This window comes from Lytechinus variegatus, chromosome 1 (assembly GCF_018143015.1).
Source record: "Lytechinus variegatus isolate NC3 chromosome 1, Lvar_3.0, whole genome shotgun sequence".
Classification (NCBI taxonomy): Eukaryota; Metazoa; Echinodermata; class Echinoidea; order Temnopleuroida; family Toxopneustidae; genus Lytechinus; species Lytechinus variegatus.
The window spans coordinates 83,212,646-83,238,647 of NC_054740.1; the positions used below are offsets into that span (position 1 = coordinate 83,212,646).

Below are 26,002 nucleotides of genomic sequence, written 5' to 3' on the forward strand. Positions count from 1 at the left end.
AAAAAATGAAGGAGAGAAAGGAAAAAAGAAAGTAAGAAAAAGGAGGAAGAAAGAAAGAAAATAAAAAGGCGGAAGGAAAAGAAGGAAGGGAAAGAAATAAAGAAAAGGGGAAATTGGGAAAAAGATAAAATAAAGAATGGAAGAAAGGATAAAAGGGGAGGAAAGAATGAAGGGAGGAGAAAATGAAGAAAATAATGTAAGGAGAGAAAGAACGAAAAGAAAAAGGAGAGGACAATGAAGCAAAGAAAAGTTCAAGGAGAGAAATAATGAAGGAAATAAAAAAAATTAAAAGAAGGAAAGTAAGAGAAAGAAGGAAAAAGAACAGAGAGAGAGAATGGAAAGAAAGACAAGAAATAGAGATAGATGGAATAAAAAAGGGCAAGCAGGAAGTATAGAAGGATGAAGAAAGAAGGATACAGAAAAAATGAAAGAATTAAAAGAAGAGGAAAAAGTTAAAACTTCAAGCTAAAAAAAATCATCCAACAAATATCTTAATGATATTTGGTGTTTTTTTAATACTTTTTAAATTCTTTAAAAAAAACCATGTTTTAGAAATGAATAAAATTTCAAAGTGACACGTTTTCAAACTTAAAAATTAGATGAAACAACGCGGCATCATACACAGGAATCTCTCCCATCCCATTACAAGTTCGCACCGATCACAACCAGACCCAACAACTAGATCTAGTTATAACTCAATAACTTGTTCCTCCAATTAGATCACAACATCAGTATTCAGAGAATCCATAATATAATTATAAACATTTCCCGACGGTTTTGTGATTATTTTGGTTGAAAAGCTGTTTATTATATGAGATTGTTTGCACCATTGAGCATGTTGAGAATCTGCTCCGATCTTTTTATATAACTATATTTTGTTCAATATTCTGAAATACGGGACAAATAGGTGTCCCGGGAAGGGTTTGTCGGGACGCCGGGACAAAGGATCGAAATACGGGACGATCCCGGGAAATACGGGACATCAGGGGAGCGTTTCATGAAAGGACTTGTCAGACGTTTTATCCGACAAGTACTGTTTTATCCGACAGTTACTATAGTAACAGTGCTTCTTAAAGGAGAAATATATTGATTATGAATGTGGTCTTATTATATATCAATGGAAAGGTAATGATGTGGGGATAATCAGTGGGTCATTCAAAAATACCGAAAATAATACAAAAAGGTGAAAATCGCCGATTAAAAAACGCTAAAATGCCCCTCCGAAATATGCCTCGCATCGGTCTCTGAATTGACTGGAATTTGATGACGTCACTGTCTGTACGAGAGGCGTGATTGGCTCTCCCACGTGAAGCTCCACTTGCATGCAAAACCTGTTGCGTGGGTACTTTTTCTCCACACTGTCACTGAATACTTCCATCACGAAATGAAAGAAAACCCAGAATTTTATCTAGATTTGGATTTTCAAATTGATGATTTTAAAGATGAAGAGAATGATGATGAAGTGAACAACACAGTGAGGTAGTTGGAGGTAAATAATGGGGGAACAATGCCGATGATTATGATGAAAATTCAACTTGCCTGACGATCACAAGTAAAGTCATGTACATGCCGATTCGCTACCAACTCATGCAGCTGCTGCTACAAGTGGTAGCTATACGTACACCGCGCGGGCCCAATTTAATCCATGAAAATGAATAACCACATCCAGAGAGAGTCTATCATAAGAAGGAAAATAATGATATAACTGTACTCACAAACAAGTGAATAATCCGAATTAACCTGAAAGCAAATCAACTCAACGAATAGCAGCAGACGATATGCACCGACGATAAACTTCATGTGGCTGGGATAGATTGTCACTCGTTCTGTTTGTAATTTGTAACTCATTAATTTGACAAAATTACGAAACTCGGGGAATTATTTATATATATAAAAAATATAGTAACATCTCTTATTATTTTTTGTATTACGATAAAACCTCTTTTGAAGGAAAACGTTGAGATAAACTAAAATTACTTTTAAATCCCCCCCAACATGCGTAGCTTGTATGTCATTGCAAACAAACCATCGCAAACATGCACGTATTCCTTCCTTGCTGATTGAGAGCTGTGCAACACGTGCATAGATCTATTCTCTCAGTCTCAGCCAAGGCGAGCAAACAATACGGCATGTGTTGTTGTGATGGTTTGTTTACGATCACATAATGCTACGCATGATGGGATGATCTGTTACATCTAATTTTAATTTACCTCAACGTTTTCCTTCAAAACAGGTTTTATCGTAATTCAAAAAATGATAAGAGATGTTACTATATTTTTATATAGAATAATAATTCCCCGAGTTTCGGAATTTTGTCAAATTAATGAGATAAAAGTTACATCTAACAGAACGAGTGACAATCTATCCAGCCACATGAAGTTTATCGTCAGTGCATATGCCATATCGATATTCGTTGAGTTGATTTGCCTTCAGGTTCGGATTATTCACTTGTTTGTAAGTACAGTTATATCATTTTCCTTCTTATGATAGACTGTCTGGATGTGGTTATTCATGTTCAGCATGAATTCAATTTGGCCCGCGCGGTGTAGCTAGCACTTCCAGCAGCATAAATTGGTAGCGAATCGGTATGTACATGACTTTACTTGTGATTGTGTTGCAAGTTGAATTTTCATCATCATCATCATCGGCGTAATTCCCCCAATTTACCTCCAACTACCTCACTGTGTTGTTTCACTTCATCATCATTCTCTTCATCTCAAAATCATCAATTTGAAAATCCAAATCTAGATAAAATTCTGGTTTTTCTTTCGATCATTTCGGGATCGAAGTATTCAGTGACAATGTGGAGAAAATGTACCCTTGCAACAGGTTTTGCATGCAAGTGGAGCTTCACGTGGGAGAGCCAATCACGCCTCTCGTACAGACAGTGACGTCATAAAAAATCCCCAATTTCGCGGACGTAATTCTGCGTGTTTGAAGCATTCAGAGAGAGAACTTTAAACTATCAATTAACTGAGTTTCATCCGTCTCCATGATAAATGATGTACACCATCGTGTTCTCCTTATTTTCTCCTTTATTGTGATATATGATTCTCCAGTTTTACGATTTTCAATATATTTCTACTTTAACCAATCAGAATCAAGGAAAGTTGTCAGATCTGACAACTTGTCGGACGAAAATATTGATGAAACGCCTCCCTGGTCACCCTGACAGCATACAAAAAAAAAATTATTTCCTTTGATGTAGTTATTGCTTGCTCTTGACCTTCCTGAAGTAGTTGGTTTATATGGAAATCATCTTTCAAATCCAATTTTATCTTTAAAGGTCAAGTCCACCACAGAAAAATGTTGATTTGAATCAATAGAGAAAAATCAGACAAGCACAATGCTGAAAATTTCATCAAAATCGGATGTAAAATAAGAAAGTTATGACATTTCAAAGTTTCGCTTATTTCCAACAAAATAGTTATATGAACGAGCCAGTTACATCCAAATGAGAGTCGATGATGTCGCTCACTCACTATTTCTTTTGTTTTTTATTGTTTGAATTATACAATATTTCAATTTTTACGAATTTGACGATTAGGACCTCCTTGCCTGAAGCACAAAATGTTAAAATAATGGAATACCACGTGTTCAGGGAGGAATGAAACTTCATTTCACATGACAATGATGAGAAAATAAAAATATTTCATATTTCATATAATAAAATACAAAAGAAATAGTCAGTGAGTGATGTCATCAACTCTCTCATTTGGATGTAACTGGCTCGTTCATATAACTATTTTGTTGAAAATAAGCGAAACTTTAAAATGCCATAACTTTCTTATTTTACATCCGGTTTTGATGAAATTTTCAGTGTTATACTTGTTGAATTTTTCTCTTTTTATTCAAATCAAGTTTTTGTTGGGGTGGACTTGTCCTTTAAGTATACACTATATTTACAGAAAAAGCGACCAAAATTCTAAAAACTATTCCATGGCTCGATTCCTGTACATTAATATATATATATATTTATACCTACATCCTAGAAAGGGCGAAAAGGGCCACCCCCCCCTTTTTTTAAGACAAGTTCTTCTAAAATGGAATAAATTAAGCAATAGTTGCAAGCTTCATGGATGTGTGATTTTCTGTGACAGGCTCTCAGGTCATTTACGTGTGAGTAGTTCCTGTGAGAAGTGACTGTGACATTGACAGTGACCAGTAGGTCAACTTGTAAACTCAAAGCTGCTACTTGTACTCTTAACTTCGTGATTTGAAGGGTAAGTCAACCACGATGTCAAGTTGGTTCCTATGAAGTAGAAATATGAGAGAAGCTTAGCATGAAAGTTTGAAAAAAAGTTTTATTTGGTTTCAAGCATTTTTTTTTATTAATTCATCAAACTTTCAATGAAATATTTCTTTATTTTCTGATTTAGGTATATCTCTTGTCTTATTGATAGCCAAGTTGAAATCTGGGTAGAGTTCCTTTTTGAAAAGGGGCTTGATGTGAATTTGTCCTTCAGAATTTAAATGCATGTTCTCTTGTAAAAATTCAAGAAAAAGTGTTTGTTTCATCCCTCATTGTTAAAGAACTATTTGAAGGTTATATTGTAAAGAATGTATTATTCAAGATCTTATAATGTAAAGAATGTATTATTGAAGATCTCAACGTGCCTGTACTGCAAATTGCAATTTGCTTTCTGTTTCCAGTGAATTATAAACGTTTGAATTTGCACTTATTCTTTCCTCCTGTAGTAACACAGGCTTTGAAGATGATTATGCAACGAAGAATGAAAAGTGAATTGCTTTATAACATGGACATTACAGTACATGATGTGCTCTGGATTAGTCCTGCTGATGGGAGGGGGAGCTGTTTATTTCATCCATGATCGCTAGGCGGTTTCAAACCGCCTCGATCACAAGAATCCCCGTTAAATTACGAGAACTTTTTTAGGCTGAAAAATACCCGTTAATTATTCCTGCATTCACACCGCCCTGAAACATACCCTTCGGGATAAGTTCCTGAAGTTTCGAGCATGCGCAGTATGGTCTGATAAGCAGGCAAGGCGCGAGATTCAAAATCACTAGCCCAGCAGCCACCCACAGCTCCCGCGCCCAACGACGACCAACGACACGCTGGGCTAAAAGTTCCCGTAATTTGCTTTCACATCGCCAAAATACCTACGACCTTGGAAAAATCCCCGCAAAAGTTCTCGTAATTTCGCCAAGTACCTACTATTTAGCGGGTATTTTCTTTCGGGGAGATTACGCGTAGTTTGCTTTCACATTACCAAAATACCTGGTATTTTCTGATCGGGGTAAATTTCCCGATCAGAGAATACCTGGAACTGGCGAACTTCGAGGCGGTCTGAAACCACCTATTTTCAGCTTTCCACCATGAAATGCCCGGGGGAGGGGGGGGGGCAGTCAAATGTATTGCTTTACACATGTGTGACAAAATCATTTCCAAACACCCCCTAAATGAGTTTTACTCTGAGTGCAAAATAACCCCCTAAACAGCTTTTTACGCACGCTACATTTACACATTTTGGCCCCTAAACAAGTTGTCACCATAATATGACCCCTAAACCCCCAAAAGCTTGGGGAAAAAATATACCCTTAACACATTTGGCTACTCTTTAAAAAAAAAATATGCCTTAAATATGTTGACCCACTTTTTTTTTTTAAATTGGTGTTTTTGACACCCTTAACGAGAGCACACGCTATCCGCGTCCATACATGTAACTGAAACAACAACCCTTTAAAGTTTAAACATGTTTTTTTGGTCACGCATGTGTACAGCAATATATTTGACTGCTGTGAAATGCTTGATGGGTGTCATACATGTAGGTAGGGTGGTGGAAGCTTTTATCTTTAAAATCACACGATCATTTAAAGCTCTCTGCCATTAGCAATAGCAGATAAAGATCAGATTGTCACTCATAGCTCTATTCACAGATGGGTCGCATGAGTAGGTACTAATTTTGGATACTTGTGGCTGATCAATAACGTGATTGATCAGAACTCTACTGGAGATGTGTATCCATATTCATGAAAACACTTCTGCTGTAAGTAGTGTACTTCAGTTAATGAATCCTCAATACTAAACATTGAGTCTACCCTCATGGCATGGTCAAGTTGGTTTAAAAAAAACACAGAAAGATTATATAAACGTACAGTATGAATAAAGGTGTGAGAAAAGTATTAAAGGATTTAGAAAAACAGATATGACTCATGAAGCTTTTGTTTTGTTGTGTCGCGTGTGTGCTTCTGCACCTTATTTTTCATATTATGAATTCCATAAATTGCTTTCTATATACATGTATTTGCAGCTCACAGTTGATACTAAAAATCACATAGGTCCTTACTCTCATAATCACATTGCAACTTTTTATTTCTTCATTTTGTAGCTTGATTTCAAGGTGCACATTATTAAGAATATGAGCATGTGCCAAGTTTTAAATCTAATCCCTGGCTACTTGTTGCTGACTTGAAAGTAAAAATCAGTTTTTGAATTCCTGTTATTATAATGTTCTGTTACTTTGAAATTTCCAATAATTAGGTATTTGATTCAGAGGATAAAATGGTTCTTCAAGAAAATTTTACCAGAAAGGAGTGTATAAATGCATCATCTATAAAATGTGGTTTTGTTATGGAAAAAAAGATCAAGAATTGTGAATTAACTGAATGAAATTGATAAAACAATTGTTTGTTTTGCTTGCCTGAAAAAATTGAGATATATTAATTAGACTGTGAGGAATGATGACAAATCCTTGGCTGACACTCTAGCAGATATTGAAAAGGGACCTCCCTGTGCCTCCATCAGGCCCTAGTAGTTAGTGTATGAGAAGCGACAGATTCATTTTTATTTCTAAATTGCCTGGAGGACTGTTCTCATTTTAAAAGTAAGGTACTTTATCTTTTATCATCTCGTCTTTCATATTCTTCCCCCTTTTCCGGTTCTTAGTAATGAGTATTTCCAGAGACATTGTATTGTGAGAGAAAATGTCTGGAAGCTAGATTGAATTGATGATCAAATAAATGGAAACAGTGTATTTGGAACTACGAGGAGTAATAGAATAACAGTTTTCTAAATGCATACAGCGGGAAACTCAAACACAGTTCATTATGTGTGGGACCAAAGATAACACCTTGAAGCCGGGATGTATATTTTGATAGTTTATCATTTTGAAAATGTACTCCTCCATGTAATGATATTTTTTAATGTTCCTTTGGATTTTTTTATAGGTAAAAACCACCCTTACTGACATTTTTATGTATAAAACGGGGAAAACAAGCATAATTTAATAATAAAATTGATAAAAATGCATATTTTTGGTAATAAGGAAGCTTATTATGAAATATTTAGAATTTTATGGGACTTCACAAAACAGTATTTATTGAAGGTACTTGATATTTGAATTTTGTATACCTTTAGCTACATGTATATGAAATTTAAATTACAAACAGTATTCAATTGGTGATGAAGAAGCTCTTTGATAATCATTCTTGCTGGAAAAAAAGAAGCACTGATTTTATTTATTTGACTCTTCCTAAAACGTATCAAGATATGCGCAGTCTTTAAACTTAGTTTTTTATACACCTGTAATTTCTGAAGATGAAGAAATTCCTTATTTTGAATATGTAAAAAAAAATCTCATTTGAGATGTAATGTAGAAAGATAAGAATCACGTTTCTTTCTCCCATTTTTTGTTTGTACATGTAACTGAACATGTCTCTATCAGTCTTTCCCTTTATCCATAGCCTATTTTAATGGAGTCATTGACAGAGATGATTGCAACCAGCCGAAATTAACTCAAGACAGACATTGACAAACGTCATAGTGGTCTGATAGACAGGATTGTTTGAACTGCAGAGTACTTGCATCTCAATTTACATGTGGGACTACATCAAAACAAATAGGCATGTGGATTGATCCGCTTCAGGGGTTGCCATTCATTTCCTATTGCAATATGTGGTTAATCCAAATACATGGTTCTGCCGCTGGTGAAAATGAAGAGCTTTTAAGTTGATGACTAACAACATTGGATGAAATAGCATGAAGTTGGAAGGAGAGTCTCAGTCTTGAAAGTTCGTCCCGTTCAGATGAAGAGAAATTTTGCATAATACACTGTATGTGTTTGATGCAGATTGTTTATCTTAAGCACACTTGGAGAAGACTGAGAAATGTTGCTACACAATAGGCCTTTTCAATTGTGCTCTTTAATGATTTATCATGATTGTTTTATTGTTACCCATTTTTGCCTTGGAAAAATATGAAGTTCATTTTCATGAAGCAGAATGACTACCCATTTACCACCCACTATTTCACCAGTCCTTGACTTTATAAACTACAAGTTCAGTGTAATGCTGTAATCATTAATTACCTAGATAAGTGACTCCGGCAAGTTCACTGGACAGACCCATTCCCTGTACCTGCAATATCATCGCTATGGAAAGAAGGGGGAGGGGCTTATTTCTGCATTATAGATATAATGCACTGGGTAGTTCAATAGCCTACATGCACTGTACATGCTCAAGAGAATACATACATGTATACATGTCGGCCTCTGATTTGATCATTTTGGACCTTTTCGTACTGTTCAGTTTGGTCCATTAGATTCACTGCTGGCCTTGTCAGTCGTTGAATGACTCTGTTGATCGCTTTAGAAAGACTGTGTGAAATTTGGTGGGGCCAGCCATTGTAATACCTTTCTCAATAGAAGGATTGAACACAAACCTATCCCATCAATGTTTTTTTAAGCTATAGAAATGTGTAAGCCCTTGTACTCATTTCTGGTATATTGTAAGATGGAATTTTATGAAACTGGTGTTATCTTTGGATTTACATGTATTTTCATTGGTATGACTAACTGATGTCTTTTTTTAATTCTAATTTATTTCAGGAAAACGAGCCAGCCTTCATTGTACTTATATGTATTCCTATGCTGATAGATAAAGTGAATGGTAAGTTTGATATTTTTACATTTTTTTTGTCTCCCACCATTTTCTTTGCTTTGTTTTTTGTATCAGTTTATGTTTTATTGATCGTTCATTCTTGATTTGCTACAGAATAACATTTTTATCTCTCTCTGAGACTTTATCATACAGGATGTATGGTTTTTTAGTTTTGTAAATTAGAATGCATATGGTTCTGTGATTTTTAAAGTGAAAAAAGTTTGGTTTTATGAAAGAAACAAGAAAAAAATATGTGGAAATCTTTCCAACAAGCCCTTATTTTGATTCATTCTTTTTTGACTGAGAATTGATAGAACCTTCCCTTTTCACAGTTTTGCTTTGATTGGAATCGTCAGTGTATAGAAAGTTTGTGATTTGAACAGGACATTTCTTGCTCATTTTTCTTTATATTTTGAAAAACTTGATATCTCCACAATATATCAATTTTGTTATCTCTGTTAGCAACAATTGAATATCAGCACTTAGCGGAAAAGTTAAAGCTGTCACAAGTAAACAATTTTGCCTCGGAAATTTTGGGAATAATCCTTGTGCTTCCATAGGACTGTACTACTGTTATTTTTTTACCGCGCTGATATTTTCACCAATGTAACAATTGAATTCACTTTCAATGTTAGTGCTCAAGGCTGAATAAAACTTGATTATAACCGTAGAAACCATTTTGAATTTGATTATGAGAGTTGGTTAGGTTTAGTTAGAGTTGAATGATTTAATATACACCTTACATGACTGCAGATAGGCTACATTTTATCAAAAATTGAAATAATGAATTTTTTAATAACTACCAGCTGCAGAATTACATGTAAATGTTTGCATCGGTAGTGTATCTTTCTCTGTGTATTAAACAGGCTAAAAATTTGAGTGTATTGTATGTAGCTATTAGTTGCCATTGTAAGCTACATGTATATATTATCTCAGCAAAAACAGAAGTTCGAATGATAACATGTACTGTTTTAGGACAGCAAGAGATGATAGGCTTGAGAGGGGTCTATCCAAAATAAAAACTATGACTATATGTCACCCCCTCCCCCCCCCCTCCCCCGGGCATATATTAACTGAGAGCGTCCGTTAGAATGTCTGAATTGTATGAAAGGAAATTAAAAATGCCTTCATTGGCCAATGAAAAATACAGATTTTCCTTTTCTTTCAAAAAACTAAATTATAAAAGGATGTTCTTCAGACGTTCATTTGAAGGGATGTTGAACTGTGTTGTAAAGTAAAGGATTATTTTCTTGATTTGTCTGTCTGTACATGTACATGTAGATGTCTACAATCAAAGAATTGATTATTACAACTAGAATTCTAATTCGTCATGAGGACGAATTAGGTGATCTGTCTCTGATTTTCATTATCACAAATATAATCACCATGTTTATTGAGATCAATACGATCATCATATTGAAAACTGAACTTTTATTACGAAAAGAACATGTTGAATACTCGTGAAAAGAGGGAAATGAGAATATGTGAAATACTTGTAGGAGTAGGCGATACACATTGTACATCATTGTTATAGGCTTATTAAAAGAGATTTTAATCTATTTTATTGTGCGATATTTGAACTTATGTACCTTGTAATGGTGATTAAGGAACATTTGCGAAATGTTGAAAAGAAAAAAAAATGATGTCCACTTTTGGGTTCGAACCATGGACCCTAAGGACGCAAGTCTGATGCCTTACCCATTGAGCTACACACTTCCCATAGACTTTACACATAAGCAAAACAAGAGGATCTGAAATCCAATTTTGCAAGTGAAATACGGGCATGACCCCGGCATCTGATAAAAAAATGGAGGGCACACTTGCACTTGCCCTCCATTTTTTGATCAGATGCCGGGGTCATGCCCGTATTTCTGATCAAAAAATGGAGGGCACACTTGCGAAAACTCAGAATCTCAGCTACGACGTACTAAAAGCTCAGGGAAAACTGACAAGAAACAATGGAGATATGGCTCACGAAATAGAGGAATGTCGAATCTAGTTTTGAGAAAAAGTCATGTCCCATAGAGATTACACACAAATTGAGTAAAAATGACATGCCTTTATTACTTGCAATTTTCAGGATAATCCGTTTATCAAAATGAAAAATAAAGGCAATAACTCATGAAGAGTAAGACCTAAGCTACATCATATCGAAAATTGGGCGAAAATTGACCAATATTCACTAAGTTAAAGCCTAATTTGCACAGTTGTTATGACGTCATAACAAGGAAAATGGATATTTTGACTTCCGACACCATTTTGATGACGTCATGATCAAATTGAGGGACACTGGTGACATGAAATCAAATCTACAACTCATACTCTATCGATATATGAAAAAAAATGGGGGTCAACGGACTATTTAAAGAGCTACAGTGAATTTTCAATAGGCATGTTTTTGCCCATATATGGCCTATAGTGAGAGCTCGCGCGGACACGTGCTACAAACTTAATTTCGTTATTGGTCGTAGAGAGCTAAATTGGGTATCAAATTGCTCGGAATTATATTATCAATGCAATGATATAAAAAGAACGGCAATGCTGAGAAAATAAAAATATTTCATTTTTCATATAATAAAATACAAAAGAAATAGTGAGTGATATCATCAACTTTCTCATTTGGATGTAACTGGCTTGTTCATATAACTATTTTGTTGAAAATAAGCAAAACTTTAAAATTCCATAACTTTCTTATTTTACATCCGATTTGCATGGTGTTGTTTTTTTAGAAAAGGGGCACAATAGGAGAAAGGGTATATTCACTTAATTCTTAGGGCTACACTCTACAGGACATTTTTCCCTATATTGGTCTGGATTTTTGTGCAATCTAGTATGTTCATGTATGGTTTCACACTGCTTTGGGCAATTTCTGCACATGTACATAAAATTTACTTGTACAGAGAGCACTTGAATTTGGTTTTATTTTGGCAAATTAAAAAAAAAGCATTTCATTTAGGGGTGGTTTTGACTTCCGAGAGTGTTTGTGCTGCAATGAAGTTGAGTGACCAATCCCGGGGGGGGGGCACTTCCATTCACGAGTGGATACCATGCGCGACCATGGGGTCTCGAAAAGCACCCTAAACACGTAATTTCAATATTTTGAAAATGCACCCCTTAACAAGTATTGGCTTGTGAAACCCTACCCTTAATAAGTATTGGAAACAAAACGATACTCTTGGTAAATATTCCCTGAAATGAACAAGTACAGGAATGTTTTAATTTTACGGGTCCTTCGGTCGTCGGTTTTACCTTATTTGGTTTAGTACGACCCCACCTTCTACACCTCGCTCAAATTGGACTCTAAACACGAAGTGTTGGGGTAAAAAGGACATCCTTTATAAAACATTTTAATTTTGTTTTTAATATCATCCCCGCAAATTCGACCCTAAACACGTAATTTTCCTAGCTAAATAGATACCCTTTTTTCATTATTTTTGTGTTTTTGACACCCTTATCACGTTACGTACATAACATGCCCTATCGTGAAAAAGACATCCTTTTTACATGTTTTTTTGGTCGCGCCTGGTATCCACTCGTCAATGTAAGTAGCCCCCCTCCCCGGGACCAATCAGGCCAAATTAGACTGTGTACTGTGTTTGTACTTGATATACATACATGTAGCCCCAATACATACATGTATTATGTATGCTTGCTTTATGGAGACTGCTGTCTGTAGCTGGTAATCTAGAGGATATCCCGTCTGATTGAATGAATATGATCATAACATTCAAATGTTTACGACCTGTGACATCCAGATGTAAACAGATTGCTTCATATGTCAGGAATGTCCTCTGCTTTTCATCTTGATATGTTTTGTAGTACATATACATGTATATTATAAGGGAGGAGGGAGGGGTTGGGAAGGAGAGGATGGAGGGGTAAGGATGAAAAAGGGATAAAAGGGAAAGGATGGGGAGTGGAGCAGAGGATACAGGGAGGGAAGCAATGCTAGGGGGAGGAGACTGAAGGAAATTGATTTTATTTCTGGGGTGCATATGTCATCAGACAAATCATTTCATACCCCCTTTATTGTCATAAGAAAAAATATTTCTTTTCATCACATTCCATTAAAAAAGTGGAATATTAAAGGAATTCATAATGTACATACAGGTGAGCTGCTCTCATGTGACATCACAAATGAAAAATTCTTAAATTTAATAACTCTCTTTCTTTATGGATTTTTATCAAACCTTCAATTCATGAAACCTAGCCTCCGAGTCTGGCCATCTAGAAGTGATTACCCCCCCCCCCCCGTAAAGAAATTGAATCATTGACTGAAAATTAATTACTTTGTGTACTCAAGCATTATAATTGGTTTATTGACCATTGGGAAATTACATTGAATGTGATTGGGTTGAATTTACATAGATCACATTTCCGTGGCACTGATGCTTTTTAGGATCTTGAAGAATACACTTTGCAGATTATAGAATATTTGTAGGCCTACTGTTCATGCTTAGTGTGCATCCATGTTACATTTAGCAAAAGGGATTTGTATATTATGTAGACAAAAGGGAAGGTAAAGATAAGAAAAGCAGGCACAATAAGGCAGGATGATTAATTTGAAAGCAATCGTTTTCTATATTTTGTCAGCTGTTTTTAATCCCATCGATAGACCAGAGTGAAAGCCCTTCTTTCCATTCCACAGACAAATCAATAGTATAGCAATGTCGAATGGTCATAGCAGGTTTAGATTAACCCAATGGGTACTGGATTCTGAGATTTCCATCGTTAGTTTAGGTATTATGCAGGGATCACCCAATTCCAGTAGGAAAGTGGTTAATGGATTTGGATGTTACTATGATGAGTATGATCCTAATTACATGTACCACCCACAAATTGGTTGTAGTATCATCACCAGAGTTAAGAGTACTACAAGTTATCTACGGATCGTATTCAATCTATCAGAATTTCATCTTATTTTAATTTTCAGATAGAGCTCAATATACATATTTACAGAAGATTAAATCATTTGTTGTATAAACATTCAATATCTTGGTCTTTCACTTCTTAATGCCAACTATGCAAATCAACTCTGGTGAATTTTTATTTCAAAACCCCTATTTGTCTGTGAACATACAATGTACATCAAATATGCAACTATATTTTATTTTTAGTCATTCACATTTGGTACATTGTAATTTACATCAGCTCTTGGTGCTTCTTGAGGCAGTGCTACACCATCCCGAGTTTGCTCAATCTCGAGATTTTAGCCCGATCGGCCCTCTTCGCAATTAGTCTCGAGATTCAAGAAACCCCGTCTCCATCATTGCAAGAAGAGCGATTTCTGCTCGAGTGAGGCAACAGGCCCCATATTCCGAGCATGCGCACTTCGGATCTTGGAGTTTCAACGGCCCACGCTTTTGAATAACTTCCCGCGATATGCAATCAATGTACTCCTTTCACTACCACTTTCGCCAAATTGGACTGGTGTTATGCAACAATCCTCTCGGGTCAGCCGTGCTCAGCGAGTGAAGAAGAGATGTATTCTTTGTTAAATATTATGGCGTAGAAGGAGGCAACGACAGAGAGAGAGAGGTGGAAAGAAATGCTATTTGCTCACATTTTGCGAAAATAATCTGCACTATTTTTACGAGCGCCCGTCCTGGAAAAGGAGGATAATCATCATTGCAACCGCACACACCCCCTCCGATGCGGTTGCGTTGGAAAAGGGTGACCTTGTGACCGCTCTATGGCAATTATCCGCATTACTTTCGAAATGCGTTCATAAAGTCAAGATCTAGTCCCGATGCTGCTATTATGTGGATAATTGCATCATCAAAATAATGCGGATAACTCTGGTCCTCCTCCGATTTTATGACCAAATTATGCTGCTATTAGCCGCATAATTGGGTTTATGAAAGGGGTATAAGACGACACTGCTGTCAGTGTTGTTATTGACTATGACCATCTTGGATAATGAGCGCCTTCCCCATCAGTCTGGTCACTCCCAAAATCCATTCACTGGTGGGACACCATAGTTGCTGATTGGGGAATTGATGAACGCTATTCGTTTGTATAAAGTTGACTTTCGCATGCTTTCGGTACGATCCCGATTTGTTAATGTTTTGACCAAGGCAGAAGTGAAACGCGAATTACATTATGGACAGACGTCATGAATAAATTACGTCGAGTCCAATCTCGAGTGCATCTGCACCTACGAATTAGCGGGATAATTTGTAAAATAGCGCGCTATTTTGCAAATAATCCCGAGTTGACTTGGGATTGCAATCTCGAGATTAATCCTGCGAACTAGCGCGATAATTGCGTCTCCATTGCAAAAAATCTCGAGATTTGTCAGATCGGGATAATTTGCTGGATCAGAAATAGCGTGCTAATTTGAAAACTCGGGATGTTGCAGACGGACCTTTAGAGAAAATGCAACCCCTGGGATTTTTGCAACTATGCAGGTGCATTTTGTTTTTAGAAAAACACTTAAAAATTGCCTTCAAACAGAACAGGGCCAATAGTTTAATCATCTTCCTGGTTTATCATGATACTATCCAAGTACATCTGAAATGTGAACCAGATCAATAACGACCGATGGCTGTCTACCCCCCCCCCTTAAGTCATCACATGCAAGATAGTGTAATCTGATACATAATTTGCATACTGGGGCTTAACTAGGTGCTGGTACTCTTATACCATGGAATGAAAATATACCTTTCATCTTTTCATTTTTACATGCTGGCATCTAAAATAGGCCTGTATTTCTCTTGGTAGTGCTCATTGCATGTAATTATTGGAATACAAATTCCTCTAAAAAGGACTTGCAAGATCCTTATGATGTTTTCTTAATTCCTTCAAAGACCAATGCCTGTAAAGGTAAGGAATACTCTCTTTATATGAAATGTGGTTTTTGATTAATTGTTGGTGTGCAATGTTACATATAATTTCTTTTTTTTTTTGGTGGGGGGGGGGGCTAATTAAATAATTGGAAATGGGGGGATACATGTATTTGCAAGTACTGAAAGAAACAAGCCCAATATAATTATATGAGCAATTAGGCCTGTTTGATTTTTATTTCAAGAGCTCAATGCCTGAGGGTTCTATGAAAAACAGGAAATGTATGCCTCCATGCTTTCCTGACATTTCCTCGTCTGGTTGATTATCACATGGACCTGCTTCCAAGATCATTATCAAGAATGGTGATTAATGCAACGAAAATCATTATCTTCATTCAATATTATAGAAATAGATAAATTAATAGATTATGAACTTGGCTAATAATACATGTGTAAATGGGAAATTTCTCGTTTGAAATGAGATTCTTAAATCACCTTGAATACATTTCATTCATTTATTTCAGATATTCAACAAAGTGAACATTATCTTTTACAAGTTTGAATAGAACTCTTTAATATAAATTTCTTGATTGATTTAGATCAATTCTATTCCACTGTTGGTCAGAGTGCAAGTTACAGACGGAAAGAGTGAGGTTTAAAGTAAAGCATTCAATACATGCGAGTCTTGCATGTGACGAACTGCTAATTTTATGGTTATCATTCATGAACATTGGAATTTGGTTTAATGATCTCAAACGAAAAAAGTAACTCTGCTGAAGGTCACCATCCTACCAAAGTCATTCATCAGCCTATCATCTTTTTGTCCTTTCTTTCTCTCATTTTCTCTGCCGGCTGTTTGCTAATCAGAAAATCGTTGAGCCTCTCTTCATTTTTCACACCAGCCCGACACCTTGGAGGCGGAAGTAGGATTGACGATATCCCGATGGCGTAACGTTGGCGTGAAAGTACAAAGACATGCCTGGGGACTCGTTAGGTTTTGTCAGAGAGGCTCGCCCGAGAGACCTGTTTGTCCGCACTTAATTTGTCTTTTTTCTTACAGACTGCAAGGCTTGATTACACAGCCGCGGTGAGGGCGATTTGATGCGTGGAATTGGTGTGTGCGGCGGCTGTCTCATTTCTTGTAGCTAGATTGCCTAATGGGAGAAGCAGAGCACTTGAGAATGAGGCTGACGATGTGACGGATGAGAGAAGGAAGAGTCTTGCCGAGTGTTGCTGAGGGAATCATACAGAGCAATTTAACTTTGTGTTTGTCAGAGCACAATTCAGCCAGAGATTAGACTGCCAATGCTTCTTGCTGCATAACATTTAAAAAAGCCTTTCAACTCCTCTGAGGACCTGTTTGAAGAAACAACAAGAAACCTTGCAAGTCCCGCTTGGAAATTGCAGTGGTGTAAGTTCAAGAACTTTCCGTTTGATTTACTCTCCTAACCTTTTGGGTAGATGGAAATCAGTTTCTATTGAATCCTAAAGACACATAGAATGCTCTCATCTATTGTTGATCAATTGTTTCATATGAGATCATCAAAATTATTTTTGTATACCTTTGAAATTTGCTATCTAGTGATGTACATGTGTACATCCATGCGTCGTATGATGTTCAGTAGGCATATTTCCTTTTTTGATGTATCTGTAATTGTTAAGATTTTTTAAATTATTTCTCGTACACTACAATTAATGCAAGTATAAGTTATTACACTAAAGATAAGTTAAAAACTATAAAACACAAAGAAAATGTGGAAATAAACTGAAAATCTTCTATGACAATATTAGGGTCGTGCGTAAACACAAACAAAAACATGCTTGTTTCATGACAACGAAATGTACATGTATATAAAATGTACATATTGAATAATTATTACCTTGGATTACATTCTTGATGCAACTTTGGAAGGTTTTACAGATTACAGCATGAAAAAAAGGTGCAAGTTTTTGTTGACCTACATTCACCTCCATCCCATCTTTGTGTGTCTTATTTGCCATTGCTCTGTTGGAAATCTGAAAGTAGAAATTCATTTTTGGTTCACTTCCAAGCAATATGAGCTTGACATACTAAAAGCTTTTCATTCAGGGCCGGAAATGAGAATCCAGAATGGTCGGGATCAGATATTATTTTATTGAAATATAAGTCCTGCATGATGAATGAGAGTCTATGGTAAAATTGTGGGGCAATTGGTCATTTGATGAATAGTTCAAAATTGATTTCAAGGTTTCTTCCCAGTTACAAACAGTCGATGAATTCTAGATCTTATCCAGTGAAACAATGTTTTACACATTGACTACAAGTACATGTATACAAAGTGTAGTTTTTTGTCTCACCTGCGAAGCAAAGTGAGACTATAGGCGCCGCTTTTCCGACGGCGGCGGCGGCGGCGTCAACATCAAATCTTAACCTGAGGTTAAGTTTTTGAAATGACGTCATAACTTAGAAAGTATATGGACCTAGTTAATAAAACTTGGCCATAAGGTTAATCAAGAGTATTACTGAACATCCTATTAGAGTTTCATGTCACATGACCAAGGTCAAAGGTCATTTAGGGTCAATGAACTTAGACCATGTTGGAGGAATCAACATCGAAATCTTAACCTGAGGTTAAGTTTTTGAAATGTCATCATAACTTAGAAAATATATGGACCTAGTTCATGAAACTTAGACATAAGGTTAATCAAGTATCACTGAACATCCTGCATGAGTTTCACGTCACATGACCAAGGTCAAAGGTCATTTAGGGTCAATGAACTTTGGCCGAATTGGGGATATCTGTTGAATTCCCATCATAACTTTGAAAGTTTATGGATCTGATTCATGAAACTTGGACATAATAGTAATTAAGCATCACTGAACATTTTGTGCAAGTTTCAGGTCTCATGATTAAGGTCAAAGGTCATTTAGGGTCAATGAACTTTGGCCGAATCGGGGGTATCTGTTGAATTACCATCATAACTTTGAAAGTTTATTGGTCTAGTTCATTAAACTTGGACATTAGAGTAATCAAGTATCACTGAACATCCTGTGCACGTTTCAGGTCACATACCAAGGTCAGAGGTCAATGAACTTTGGCCGAATTGGGTGTATCTGTTGAATTACCATCCTAACTTTGAAAGTTTATGGATCTGATTCATGAAACTTGTACATAAGAGTAATCAAGTATCACTGAACATCCTGTTCGAGTTTCAGGTCACATGATCAAGGTCAAAGGTCATGTAAGGTCAATGAACTTTGGCCATGTTGGGGTTTTTTGTTGAATAACCATCATATCTCTGTAAGTTTATTGGTCTAGTTCATAAAAAGTGGACATAAGAGTAACCATGTATCACTGAACATCTTGTGCGAGTTAGAGTAGTATTCAAAGTCAGCACTGCTGCTATATTGAACCGCGTGATGCAGGTGAGACGGCCAGAGGCATTCCACTTGTTTAATTTAAAAAAGATCTTAAAACCCTTTTGTGAAATTATCAAAGATGGGAAGAATATAAGAAATAACGTAGGTCTAAATGTTTATTTCATATTCATGATCAGACTTTGAAAGAGGCATATGTTATACAACTCCCAAGAATGTTCTGTAATCTCATGATATTCAGCGAATCGCACTATTGCATCCAAAATGCACTATCCTGCACTCTGGCGTCAGAGTGCAGGATAGTACAAGGTCTGGAATTATCTAGAATTATCTTGAATTTAGATCAAATATAGCATTTGGGGCAACTCGGTAACATGGGGGAGGAGGGGGGTTGTATAAAACAAATAATGCATGCATTCTTGTGCATAGAGGACCTAAATAATGAACTCCGTGCACGACTCACCAAATGGATGTACATGTACTGCACTTGGTCCTGCATACCTTGGTGCGGTATATCCATTGGCTCTTTTCGCACATCGTTCATTATTTGGCCCTGCATGCACGCACTTACGTGCATTATATAATAAAGGCTATTATATGTCACAAAAATATTTGTGAGTACAGTGATTTTGCATTTTATTGGAAATCTGTTTTGGTTCTTTACTTTTCATGTGAAAATAAGTGAATTTACCTATCACTAAAATGGAATTCATGTTTTTGCTGTGTACATTTTCTATGATGAAATGAAATTTCCATTTTGGATCAAGTTTGAAATTACAGGTTTTCAGAAATGGAAATTACAATTTTTTTAAACGTAAAAAATCAGTGTTCTTGTGAGTAGGTTTTTCCTTTGATTCATTTTTTTTTTGGGGGGGGTTAAGTTATTAAAATGCCTGAACATGTACAATGTATACAGTCTGATCAGAAAATACATGTATTCTAGCTAGCTCATGAGTTCTATTGCTACTGTTTTCTTCAGATACATAGCTCTCATTGACCTTCTTTAACAGAAGATGGCTGCATGTGCAATAAAGGATCAGTTCTCTGGCAATTGTCAGCACGAAACTGACATTTGCTCCAGAGTTGAACTTGACTGACAGAATGGCTTAGAGAATGATAGAGAAAAGGGTGAGAGAGAGAGGATGTAAGGGGAAGGGAGGGAGGGTGGGGTGAAAAGTGAGGAGGGGAGGAAGGGTCAGAGAGACAAAAAAGAGAAAGAATAGAATTTTAATTGATTCGTTAGAGCACTGAGATCAAAAGAACTTGTTAAATAGAGGAGAGAGGGGGTGGGGCAATCATCTAACTGGCTGGAGAGACACAAATAGAAGGGAGGAAGAGATAATGGGAGGCGATGGTACTCGAGTAGAGGGGGAATGAGAAATAGAGGGGAGAGGGTGGAAGAAATAGAGAGGTGGAGATATGTACACGTGCATGAAGGTAACAAGAAAAAAAGCAGAAAAAAGACTAAAGAAGGAAAATGCTGTTACAAGGTAGAGAGTGGAGCCACATTCAGCTGAAAGAAGAGAGGCAAAAATGGGAGTGAGAAAGAGCGGCAAGGGAACGGGGGAGGGTGCAGATCATGAAGAAAAAAGGAATTTATTGTGGAAGCATTGAATAGCAGGTATTGAAATGAAATGTTCAGAGGATATATATTTTCATATTTCCGCAGGGGTTGAATATCAGTGAAGGGATAAACTCGGCATTAGACGGAGAAATTATGATGAGAGTGGAGTGGAGAAGATGGAGACAAACATGTCTTGCCAAATGTCTTGACTTAAAGTTTTTCATGTAGACATCCAGTAGAATTATAATTCATGCACCTTATCCATGATGAATTTCAAGAGGAAAAACAGACCTGCCAACCATTACGTTTTTGCAACCAAAATATGGCAGTTTTTTTGTTTTTTTTACAAAATCGTAATTTAATCGTAATAACACCGGTGTGTTGGCTCAGTTGGTAGAGCATCCGTTTCAAAACCGGGAGGTCGGGGGGTTCAAACCCTGGCCTCATAAGACCAAAAGACGTTAAAAGATGGGAGTTGCTGCTACCCTGTTTGGCGGTCAATAATTAAAGGGATAGAGCCTCGTCGATCTGGCGCTGCACAGTGGCTGCCGGGCCCACGATCAATTGGGCAAAACAAATTTTTGGAGTATTTCATATCTGGTGTCTATTTCGAACAGTAAAATATGGATTTCAAGAATTTTATTGAGAAAAATCATCTCTATATGTATTTATTTCATAAAACTTACATAAACATGGCTATTAGATCAATGTAATTTCAGGTAACTTGAACACCGCGATGAGCAAGATGTCCATATACGGCAACTATTTTGTGAAATTAAGCAAAACTTTAAAATGTCATAACTTTCTTATTTTACATCCAATTTTGATGAAATTTTCAGTGTTGTGCTTGCTTGATTTTTCTCTTTTTATTCTAATCAACTTTTTGTTGGGGTGGACTTGTCCTTTAAGGTGAGCCAGCTCTCAAATGTTTTGGATGAACTCCAACTCATGAAGGTGTGGTACTCTATTCTCCAAGTTCACTCCCAGCTGTATTCTGATATCACTATCTAACTTCCAAGTGCAGCTTTGTTTGTCACTTCTAATTACTCAAAGGTAGTCTTGAGGTTTCATAACCAATCAAATTTCCCCAAATATTGGGGGGAATATATCTATTTGATTTTAAAAGTAATTTATTCTCTACAAGACCACAATTAGATCTTGTACTGATCTCATTTGGCTATGTACACATACAATTTGAATTATTCTTTCACACAAAGATTATTGACTAATATTGACTTCCTGATCTGTTTGCTTCTGGTTTCTATCTTTATCTGTCAGAATAGCTGTAACTTTTTCTTTGATTTATTAGCCGTCACTACTTTCGGCATACAGTGATACGAATGTGACCTGTGATATTTAGTTTGAATTGAAAGCTCAAGTCAAGTATCCATATCCCTTTCAGTCTTTATATTTCAATGGATTCCAAATAAAAGTATTATAGATTGGTAGTAGTCTTTTTTTTTAGAGAACATAGCTTGCAATGCTGGATGGTCGTACCTGTACTATTCAGAAGATTGTGCATGTTTGTCAATTGATAAACCACCCAAATGGAAATGGAATATGTATGTTTCATTTCCTGCAATCATTTAGCTCAATGCCTTTCGCTTATTTATCAAATGTCAACCAAATACATTTGATAGGAAGTACGCTATACCTTTCCTTAAAGTCCAAGGCCTGCTGATATTTTACATAGTGCATTGCCTGCTTTTTTATTGCCGTCATATATCTTCAGATGTCAACATAGTAAACCCGTTCATATTTAGGAAATGCCGGGATTCAAATGAAGCATGGGTCTATAACAAAGAATTCATATTTACATGATTATGATATTATTTGTTCTTTGGAGATTACCGCCTCTTCAGCCTCATTCCTTATGACGCATTCTCTGTAAATATTATCATAATCTTGAAGTTTTAAACAGATGTCATTGCTGACTCATTGATTTGGGGTTTTTTTTAATGCTCTTTCCCTGTCAATACCAACTTGATTGATTGCTCCATAAACTTCTACACATTTGAATAACCTTTATTTTACTGTTGACTGTAGCTCCTTATTTAAATAGATCTACCTAATATCTCTAACTTGTTCATGAAATTGAAATGTTTTTATACTTTTTAGACCCCTGAGGAATGGCCTCAATGGTTTGCTTTTCCTCACAGTATGTCTTGACAGTTTCCTTTCTTTCTGTTTCATTTTCAGTGTATTCTTAGTTTTACAGTTTATTCCTAGCTGAGATCTGTAATGCCAGCTCTCTGGCTGTTCAATCCAGACGTAAATAATAGGCTGAAATAATGTTTCATTAAATATCTTAATTCATTTCTACAACAAATCCATGAAGAAATTATCTACAGTAAACCATTTCTGAGAAGCCCTTTCTTTCCCCTTCTACCTACCCTTTTTTTCTCCCATCCTCCGTTTGTTTCTCTAGTCTCCACCTCTCCTAGCTATTTTTCTATCTTTTTCTCTCCCTTCCCCCCTTCCAGTGGTCTCAACAAACTCCCGTTTACACCACCCATAGGACCAAATTCACAAACGTGGTTTTGAAAACCCACAGTTGAGTCCATGGTTTATGCAGATTTCCTGTATAAATTACGCTTTATTTACAGCATATATTTAAAAATGTCCAATGCTGATGCACGCTTTTGTCACAGCGTGCGCCAAATTGACGCCTATTGCCGTGGTTATCCACGCTATTTTATTCATGAGTCCACTCTTCAAACAGTGGACTCTTGAATAAAATAGCGTATATAAACATGGTAACAGGCGTCAATTTGGCGCACTGACAAAAGTGCGCATCAGCAATGGACATTGTTTTGCTGTAAATAAAGTGTAATTTATACAGGAAATCTGCATAAACCATGGACTCAACTGTGGGTTTTCAAAACCACGTTTGTGAATTTGGTCCTATGGGTGGTGTAAACGGGAGTTTGTTGAGACCACTGGAAGGGGGGAAGGGAGAGAAAAAGATAGAAAAATAGCTAGGAGAGGTGGAGACTAGAGAAACAAACGGAGGATGGGAGAAAAAAATGGTAAGTAGAAGGGGAAAAAAGAAAGGGCATCTCAGAAATGGTTTACTGTAGATAATTTGCATCAGCAATGGACATTTTTAAATATATGCTGTAAATAAAGCGTAATTTATACAGGAAATCTGCATAAACCATGGACTCAACAGTGGGTTTTCAAAACCATGTTTGTGAATTCGGGCCATAGGGTCCATGCCCCACCCATTCTCTTTCTTCTTTGTTCCCCCTCTGGTCTTTTATCATGGTCTTCGAATATTGATCATATTTTTGTCTTTTTCTACATGTACATGTATGTTCCAGTCGCCTTTTACCCAGGGAATTGTTAGTGACAATATTCTTTTATACATGTACCTATCCTTTCTTATTTCACATATTTCCCTTTTGTGTATTATCCAATCTGAGATATATGTACACATTTAGTATCTTTCATTACATCCGGAATATTCCATTTTAGTCTTGTTTTATCTCGATTTCACTATGCTTTTGCAATTTTGTTTTAAAAACTCCAAGGTCACTCTTTACTTTAATCTATTCTTCATGTACATGTAGCTTCAGTAATATTCTTTTGGGTCCCAAAAGAGATTTATTGGAGACATGTCTGCATTTCCAGCGTGTCTCATGATCCATTCCCTTCTCATGTATAATTCATAAACGTTGCACATGTGAAACGCAAGATTAGCCATGGGGATGTAACGTATCCGATGCCCTTCTCTTGTTGCACAAAAGGGGCACCGGTGTAGATTGCAGATAAATCGTCACCTGGAGATGTTCTGCATGTGCTCACAATTATTTAGAAAGCTTTTCTCAAACCTCAGCTTTCAGGTGACATCATTTGAGGGATTCACTAGACCAAGGAGCTTGAAAGGTCCTTGACTAGATCCTGTGTTCTATATTCCATATCATTTATTTGTCATATTTTCAATCACATGATGAAATACATGTATTACAAAGACATAGGAGTCTATATTCATGTAATTTCATACCAAGATTCAAAATAGGAGCTGTGAGTGTCCCTCTAAATTTTCTTTCATTTTCACATTTATTTCCCATAGCTTGTCAGTTTTACAATTACTTATTGCCCTTTTTATTTTAAACTTTTTGATCCATGTAGGTTTAAACCTCTACTACAATGAAGAAATTGTATTAGCGTGTGTAACCATAATCAGTAATATTTCTCATGACAGGCAGTTGCGAATCGTCCCCTAGGAGCCTAGACTCTGTTCTATTAGTAGGATTTCCCCTACAAGGGTATGATCTTCAGGTACACTCTTTATACCTATTCAATATTGATAACCGGGAAATATCCTCCAACCTGGGGTGTTAAAAATATAATATCAGGAAGGCACGCTGTTCTTCAAGCTGAGAAAGGCAGAGATGCATAGAATTGGCCTGCCCCTATATTCACTGGCTTGTGACTTGATATCTGGCTCTACATGTACATGTATGTATCCCCCTGCTGTCGACATGAAGCTGGTTTAAATTAGGCCCACAACTTTATGAGCTTTTTGCCAACTTTGATATTTGCCAACTCATTCTAGAGGGAACGTGAGAGTGAGAGAGGAAGAAATAATTTCATATTAACATTTTTCTTCTTATACAAATTGCACTTTTTCCAGCATTATATTATAATTCCAAGATACCTTCCCAATATATCATTTGTTGCTAATCAGAAGACTTGGCCAATGGCCACACAGTAGCAAGGAACTTCGATTCAAATTTTTAATACCAGACAAAAATTTTTTATGAAAATATTCATAATAGAATGAAACTTTTACTTAAGCACTCCTAATAGGGATTCACATTTTCAATCAGGTTTTTTTTTAGGGGGGAGAGGGGTACGGAGGAGTAATATTTTTATGACCAAGGGTCCAAAGTCCACTCCACACCGTTTTAGAATTCCTTCCTACATGTACCTAGTGGAAAGGTTGTCGTTCTGTTTTGATAGAATCATGGACCTACTAGGTCCATGATAGAACTATTCCTGTTGTAGTGGAAATGATGTTGTGAAGTAAAGTAGTTCCAAGAATTTTAAAGCAATTTCAAGAAAAAGCAGTAGTGTAAACAGTGCACTGGAGCAGAACTTGGAAGATGAACTAGTAATGGCAATCATTAGCATTAAGTGGTTTCTGCCCCTGGTAAGGGGTAGTGATATCACAGTTTAATGAGTACCCTAGATAGATTGCTGAACCCTAATGAAGCCATATCTCATTTTACCTTGCCGTCGCAGTTCACACACCAGTTCACACGCTAGACATGCTAGAATTCTGTTGATAGACCTTTGGTTATTTTCTTGAATGAACATTGCTCAGTACACTTTTCAAGGCAATATTTCTGTGTATTTACTGATATTTTCACATGTTTATAACAATTC

At 36.4% G+C, this 26,002-nt stretch overlaps 1 protein-coding gene across 3 annotated transcripts in view; it reads left to right on the forward strand.

Annotated features, from left to right (window-relative positions):
* The window catches only part of LOC121425463 (exostosin-like 3), a 64,688-nt gene that overhangs the window by 14,169 nt on the left and 24,517 nt on the right, over positions 1-26,002 (forward strand). Inside the window, exons 2-3 of one of the 3 annotated variants that reach the window (XM_041621528.1) lie at positions 8,850-8,910; positions 16,747-17,097. The gene's annotated coding sequence lies outside the window, so the exon portion shown is untranslated. Of the gene's footprint in view, positions 1-8,849; positions 8,911-15,623; positions 15,727-16,746; positions 17,098-26,002 lie in introns of those variants that run through there. The other 2 variants (XM_041621543.1, XM_041621535.1) reach the window with 2 other exon arrangements.